General features: G+C 33.3%; 1 long non-coding RNA gene across 1 annotated transcript; it reads right to left on the reverse strand.

Annotated features, from left to right (window-relative positions):
• Positions 1-953: 953 nt before the first annotated feature.
• Positions 954-2,033, reverse strand: LOC131050379 (uncharacterized). Its single transcript, XR_009106932.2, has 2 exons — positions 1,704-2,033; positions 954-1,480 (listed from the first exon to the last, which is right to left on the reverse strand). It is a non-coding gene; the product is annotated as an uncharacterized LOC131050379 (long non-coding RNA).
• Between the last annotated feature and the right edge of the window lie 6,421 nt (positions 2,034-8,454).

Raw genomic sequence — 8,454 nt, forward strand, 5'->3', positions numbered from 1 at the left:
CATATTAAAATTATAGTTTGTTCAACAGATATATGGACTACTATCATAAGACAATTTTTTATGTCATTTTCGATAATTTTTTGATCAACATGAAATTAATTCTTTAAGAAATAAGATTTCGATTTATCAAAGATATATTTATTTTCTATAGTTAAAATATTTTACTTTTAATTTTTACAAATCATTAATTGTTTCATTTAATAATCTTCAATATTTAATTGTTTATTAATTTTGTTTCTATATAATGCAAGAATTCTACATAATATTGTTATGATTTTTATCATTTACGATTATGTATTTCATTTTTGTATTACATTAAATTTGCAATCACATATTACTCAATTGAAAAATCAATTGATAGCTCTCGCCCTCCATATTGATAGTACATGTGATTAATTGCTAATAAATTACACTAAAACTTGCAAATAAAAAAATAAATACACTACAACTTTACTCTGTTTGCAAAAACATTACACTTTAGGCTTGAAATTGAAGCAATGCATCTCTTGTTCATCCTTAATCATAATAAAAAGAATAATATTATACCATTTGATAAAAAATATAAGATATTATTCATCCTTAAACTTTAGTAATCCTAAAAAGATAATCCTTAATATAATTTTAAGGAAAAAAATAAAAGATAAATACAACAATTTTTTGGGTTTCAAACATATCTTGAAAGTAAGAGCACGAACTCACCATATTGATTCAAAAGACCACCTTAATCAATGGGTTTCAAACATACCTTGAATAAGAGCACAAACTCACAATATTGATTAAAAATACCTTTTTAACCATTGATTAAGTAAATGTAAGAAATAACATATGAATTTGATGTCAATTAAATTTTTATCACGTAAAATTAAATCCACTGCAACTAATCATTTCATCTAAATCAGTAGAAAATCCAAAAGACTTTAGAGTATAAATTAAAATCAAACGTAGACGCAGACTAAAGCAATACCCTTGTTCTCTTACCTTTACCATACCAAAAATAAAAGATTAAACAGAAATTTAACAGTGCCTCAGAAACATTTTTTTCGGCCCTCTGTTTCTAATCATATTTTCGTGGCTTAAATACAAAAACCTTCACATAATCTTTACAGAAGAAGAACAACTCTAGGAGTCGATCTGAGGGCATCCTAAGCAGTGATTACTTTATTAAAATCTAACAGACACTGTGGCAAAACTTCCTCCCATGCAAATATTCACTCAGCGGACGGAAATCTTAAACAAGGGTATGGGTATGTCCCAGACAGTGACGAACGACTTCAATCCAGAAACTGTTCTGGTTACTCCGATGTGGTTATAGAATTTAGCCTTGTTAATGGAGGCCATGATGAGTTTATTACACTCAGGCTCCATCTAGGTAGCCACAAATCAGGCCTGATTTAGCCCTGGATTTCCATCCACACATGACTTATTCTTTATGATCTGCTATACCGCATCGCTAGGGATGGATCTTTAACGCTATCAGAACCTACAACACAGTACAAAAGAAAAATTTACGCATCCTTCATACACCCACATGATCTTGAAACAAATCCCTTATTTGAAGGCTTGTGTATTTTCTGAAGAAACATTTCAAAACAGAAACAATAGATCACAAAGGTTTTTCAGACGCTATGAATCCAAGACAATATCAGATCTGGCATGTGTTATCATCTTGGTGTGAAATAGCTAAGCAAAAGGGAAGCACAAACCTGGTTTCATTGGCCTTGAATGTAAGGTGTGCGGACTGAGAAAATGTGCAGCATTCTTCTTTGTTTGTGTTCTCCCTCGTTACCCATATGCAGTGATCTCTTACGCTTCATTGCTCTCCTTCAGTGGGAACGCTATAATTTTGCAGCTATATGATTCCCTATAGCCATCTTTTGTATCATGCTCTGTTTCCTTAAGGAAAGCATTCGCCTTCCGTTCCAATAATTTCTCCACACTATTGTGGAACTGAAAACTGCCGTTAAAGTTAATGAAGCAAATTGTTTTTTAAATTCCATTTAGAACATTCTCCATCACTTATTTTTCCCTTTGTTGTGCAGTACGCTCTTTCACTGTGCAAATTTAGCAAATTGTATTTTAGAGCTCTTCGAACATTTTCCATCACTTGTTTTTCCTTTTGTGGTGCAGTACGCTCTTTCACTGTGTAATATTGTCTTTGCTTTTCACCGTGTAATGTGCTAGGGACCCGTGAGTTTTTCCAATTTCGTTGGAATTTGTGTGGAATGTGTGGAAGTATAAACCACAACTTTTTGATGGACCATTAGCACTTTCCCAATCTCTATAATTTGGAAACAAGAGGGTAAAAGATATTGGATTATCCAATAGTAGGGTTTTGCGATATTTGATCAAGTGAACTCGATTTTTAAATGGATAGATATAAGCTAAATTTTTAAATTTAAATAATAATTATTTTTGTTATTTTAATTTGCATTAAGTACTCAAACAAGATAGACTTTTAATTTGGATGCATTTGTACAATATTTATAACATAAAATAAAGAAACACCATGTCATATTAAAACTCATTTGGTTCTCTTTCTATTTTGGATATATTTATGCTTGTTGAACTACTCTAGTGTTATTTTGTCAATTAAAAATCTTATCATCTGTCCAATATTATTGGTCATATATAACTTTCACTAAGACATCAATTTCTAATGATACTAATGAAATTTTACAGGTTAATGGATGTCAAAGGCTCCACCCTAGAATGTGAAAAATAAATTAACATATGTAGTAGAGTTTGAACAAATACTTTACAAGAATGAATTATGATATTGCTATCAGGATTCAAATTAAATCAAGAATTAACTTAATTTGCTCAACAAAGATTAAATTTTTTAATAAGTTTTTGTCTCCCACATTTTCTTATGACTCTTGAAATAATTTGGGACTCTAAACCATGAAAGACTACTAAATTTTGTAATAGAATTTCCAATATGTTGGTTCTTACTATCCATTCCTCGATTGCTTTTAAAAATTAGCTAGATCACATGCTTAGAAACAATAGAAATTTAGCCAATGAATGAGAAATAGACTTTATAAATTATCCCTTCTACACTTAAGATTTAGATATTGGTATTGACTTTAGATTTATCATTTTTTAAGCAAGTATGAGATCGAGGGGGCTTTTAAAGGCTACAAAATTTACATAGATATATATTCTCAATTCAAAACATGTTAACACATTATGATTGCCAGTTGAACATTATCATGTTATAATTGTTAGTGTAAATTACATAGTTTGAGGTGGTTATGGGTGACAAACATGGCATAGTGATCTTCTTGTAACAAGGTGAAAGAGTTATTTGTAGGAAGAGGGGGAGGTTGTTGACACATTTTAATGTAAAGATTCAAAATACAATACTTGCATGAGAATTTTCAACAAACCTTCAGGTTTTTTTCCTTCCTCTTGTAATGATGTTATCTTGAGGCTCAAATCTTAATCATACAAGGTGACAATTTTACTCTTTTTACATAAACAACTAGCAAGAATCTAAAAGGTGTTTATGCTAAGTGTTGCATGACAGGAGAGTGGAGGAAATATCATGCTAGTTTCAAATAAAAACTTCTACACCTAATTTTGGCAACCGATATTCTAACTATTGAAGATGTGTTTAAAGGCGAAGAAATTTTTTAAGTAGACATTTGAAAGCATCATATATATCTGTAGATGGCAACTCATTATAGACTATTGTTCAATAATTTGAAATTTTTTTATTTGGGAGTTTGAAGATGAGTGAGCTCACAAATTATATTAGAGCTACACCCTTCTAAGGGTCATCAGGTATTTTTATAAAAATAATAATTTATGATAAAATATTAATAATAATAGATTTTATATTTTCATGAAAGGTTATAAAAGTATATTTCTATTTAGACATAGAAAAGAGCTAACTTTTCATTGTTATAGATATAGAAAACTAAATATTGGTCTTCGGATATATTTTCATCTAATAGGCTCCTCACAAAAATGTTTTAGTATTGAATCAACAACAAAAGGAATATTTAATTGTGTAAATGGATGCCCTTTGTGTTGGAGTAAGAAAGAGAATAGAGTTCAGCTTCTTATTTATATCGAAGTATTATTATATTTTAGAATATGTAAATTGATTCTTTTAATATTGGATGGGTCTTCTTTAGTTATTTAAGAGATCAAATACAAGCTTGGGAATCTCTTTTGTTTTTGACAAAATGAAAAAGTGTAAATATATTAATATAATAGGAAAAGTACAATATAAAACTTAATATATATATGAAGCAAACTAAAATACCAACAAATAGGGGATAAGATCTCAACCCCAACAATACTAGAAGATATCACAAGAGCCCATATGAACAAGGCATCTAACAAATAAACAAAGGGAGAAATTACAAAATGTCATCATTGTGTACTATTTCCTCTAACACTACATCATTCTTCATATAACATTCTTTGAACAAAGCATCCTCTTCTAGCAAACGACACCCTCTATTTGCTAAAATGTCTTCAATCTTGTTGGCTTCTCTGAAGCATTGGACAACTTGAAAATGATCAAGTTTTGTAGCAAGCTCCATTCTTCCTAAAGGATATACTTTACGGTTTCAATCTTTTCAAATGTAAAGATAATGTACATTGAATCACCTTCATTGACAAGATTCTTAGCTCTAACTTTGAATGCCCATCAAAGCACAAACATAAAATCTATCACTTTTTCTATAGTGTTAGTCCCATCTAGGATTCTAGCTACCCCTGCAATAAGGACTTTACATCTATAATCTCAAAAAACGCACCCTACTCTACAATCACCTAGATTATCCTTAGCCACACCATAAAAATTTAACTTAATAAAATCTATCTAATGAGGTTTCGATCTGATTGCTTTTTTGTCCACCCACTTAATGGAGTTCTTAATGAGGCTCCCTTTAAATGGAAATATGATGTCTTTCCATACCAACACAACAAAACTATCCCAAGATGTGAAGCAAGAATCTACTATTTTAGACTTAATGGTATGAGCTAAAAATAATTTTGAAATTGCTTTTTCAATATTGCTGAAAATCCTCCTATTCCTTCCCCACCAAATGTTCTAGATTAAAATGGTAGGGGAAACTTCCCAAAGAGCTGAAAAGAAAAACATGTAATACAATTTAGATCATGATTAAAACACCATAATCAACTTAGAGTGAAGGGGAGTAGCCAATGCAATTTATCAAGGAGCCAAGTCCAACATGTATCTGCAAAATCATAATTAAGGAGAAGATGATCCTTTGTTTCCACTTTTTTTCCACGTCAAAGACAATTAAAAATAGGAGCAATACCCAGGAAAGCCAATCTATCACTAGTAAGAATATTTCCTTAAAGAGAAATCCAAGCAAATGACTGAGCTTTTGGTAGACCTATTTCTGTCCAACAAAAGGAAAAGCATCTCAAATGTCTATTTTTCAGGATGTGTCCACTTCGAAAATTAGTAAAAAATCATATACTCATTAAAAAATTAGCTGAAAATTTGGGCATAAACTACAAGGTGTTAGCTAATTTCTCACTGAAGTGATTTTAAAAATTCAAAAAAAAAGTTAACATTTTAGGAGGGCCACAACAAATGCTATGTTATGGTTTTTGTATAAAAACAGGACCACTTTTTGTGGGCCCCCTTTTTGAAGCCCTTTATCTTAACCATTTTCAAAAAAAATTAGTAGTTTAGAAAGTAGACTCGAAGCACTCTGACTCTTGTTCTTGTTGCATCTTCAAATTTGGATTGTAACTATCTTCAATTTGTCGTTGAAGTTCAAACTTTGCTAATTTCAAAAAAAAAGTGGCATCTTAAGACCCCCTTTTGGTATCACAACTTGGTGCACATACCCGGTGTATAACAGTGAAGGAGAAAAGGTCACTGAGCAAATGGACCCTATTGATGTTGATGCTTTGGATGGTGAAGATGTTACTCCGGATACACCAACAAAAATGGAAGGACAGGAGAAACAGGACGAGGAAAAGAGAAGGGAGGAAGCAAAGAGGAAATAGGCAGAAGAAGAGGAGAAGAGAAAATAGGAAGAGGAGGAGAAGAAGAAGAAAGAAGAGAAGAAACAGGAAGAGGAGAAGAAGAAGAAGGAAGAAGACAAGAAATGGGAAGAGGAGAAGAAGAAGAAGGAAGAAGACAAGAAATAGGAAGAGGAGAAGAAGAAGAAGAAGAAGGAACAAGACAAGAAACGGGAAGAGGAGAAGAAGAAGAAGGAAGAAGAAAAGAAACAGGAAGAGGAGAAGAAGAAGAAGGAAGAGGAAAAGAAATAGGAAGAAGAGAAGAAGAAGAAGGAAGAGGAGAGGAAAGAAGAAGAGAAGCGGAAAGAAGAAGAAAGGAAGAAGGAAGAAGAGAAAAGAAAGAAAGAAGCTGTAAAGCCAAACCGACTGACATCACTAGACCCATTGACCTCCAGTCTGCAAATGAAACGGAGCTACTACAAAGTGTTAAGCTTTCTCATGAGCAACTGGAAGCACTGAGGTGGAAAAAGGAGGAAGATGTCATTCAAACTATGGTGGAAAATCTCACCAGTTTGACTCCCAGTACCAATCTCCCAAGTACCGATTCCTATCTAGCTCAATTGAAGCTCCTATGCATAGTTGTAGAGGACCAGGTACAATGTCTGGAAGATGTTGCTAAAGCTAATGCAAAAAAGAAGCATCAAAAGGCTCTGAACACTGCTTTGGTAAAGAAGTTAAATGAGCTCCGGTATGATCTACAAAAAGCACAGAAGGACATAAAAGATGTTCTGGATGAGGGGAATCTACTGCTTAGTAAGATATGTCAACCCCATATATTTTGTGATGATGTGCTTTCTCAGAAAGACAAATTGCAAACTGATTTGTAGACATTCATAAGCACCTTCAAGATGCCCTATGATTCCTTCACCGCTTATGGGAAAACCATTCACCGGTTTCAACTTCAAGCTGCAAGAATAGAGTTAGAGACCAGCAACTGGACATGAGATTTGCAGGAACTTCAACTGGTTCTACTACCAAGACTGCAAATACTTCAGAAATGTGATCTCAATTAACAGTCACTCAAGAGATGAGTGCCTTGGACGCCATGCAGGAACAGGTATCCTAGATGCAAATAGAGAGTGAGGTTGCTACCTCATTGCTTGAGTCATGGTCCTTGTCCATGAAGACATTTATGTAGGACTTTAAATTAGTATTTGACAAGTTTCACTTTTTATTGTCATAAACTCTTATGATTTTAATGATAATGGAAATGGGGGTTATTCAGTTGTACTTTGTCATTGTTGGCAAAGGGGGAGTAGTATTCTATATTTAAAATTTTGATGCATGTTATGTATACATTCATGTTTATCTCTGTAAGGGAGTAGTATACATTGTATTTTCTATAAAAAGGGGTAGTGTATATGCTTAGGGGGAGTAATTTTGATTATGGCATATTTTTTATTGTAAAACAATTAGATGTCAAAAATTTTCCTAAGTGTTGCCATCAATGCCAAAGGGGGAGATTGTTGGCATTTTTTATGATTATGTTGTGATTGTCATTGATGGACACACGCTTGCTTTGGGAACACTTTTTGTATGTATGAGTTATGCTCAACCAGTATTTGTTCCAAATCGGTATTATGTATTATAGCCTTTAGGCTATCAGTTTTTGCAAAAAGTGTCTACCGATCCCAAGCAGTATGAAGACCTCAAGCGGTTCGAGGATCTCAAGTGGTATGAAGGAACTGAAGTGACAGTTATCATTTTTCCAGTCTTCATATTTTACAACCGGTAATCGGTAAAGTTGTATGAACCGGTAATACTCTGTGATGAGTTACCAACCGGTATTTTTGTGATGAGTTACCATCCACCGACACTTTGACGGTGATTTTGTGTCATGTTATCAAATGTGTCTAGATGCAATGAACCTAGGAACTTGCAATATAATCCTATTGGACCGACATGAAATCAGATTCCTTTTTAAGGACATCATGTCTAGGGTTTTTAGAAGTGGTAGTTGTTAGGGTTTTTGGTGGTTGATGAGTTTTTGTATGTGCAATCTTAGAAGAGAAGATCAAGTCTGTGTGTTGTAACAGAGTGTGGATTTACTGAAGACTGAAGTAATGTTGAAATGCATTAGCAATGAGCTATCATGGATCTAACCAAGCAGACTATGCTATTTGCTAGATCATTCACTTGTTGATTACTCACATCTTCGACAAGTCTGAAACCCTTAAGCGGCTAGGCCCAGAAAAGCCTTTGTAAATCCTCTAACAAGGTGGTTCACAACTGTGGATCTGAAATCCTCTCACAAGGTAGTCTTTAATCGGACTTATCTCCTAACAAAGATTGAGATTCCTAACAGGATCTGTTCTGGTAAAGAACATCGTATGACCTTAACTGGTCTGACCTTAACCGGTTTGGTTACTATTCTATAGATAGTTACTTGTGAGTTTCATCTCACCATGGTTTTTCCCATTTGGGTTTCCACGTCAA

This window comes from Cryptomeria japonica, chromosome 3 (assembly GCF_030272615.1).
Source record: "Cryptomeria japonica chromosome 3, Sugi_1.0, whole genome shotgun sequence".
Lineage (NCBI taxonomy): Eukaryota > Viridiplantae > Streptophyta > Pinopsida > Cupressales > Cupressaceae > Cryptomeria > Cryptomeria japonica.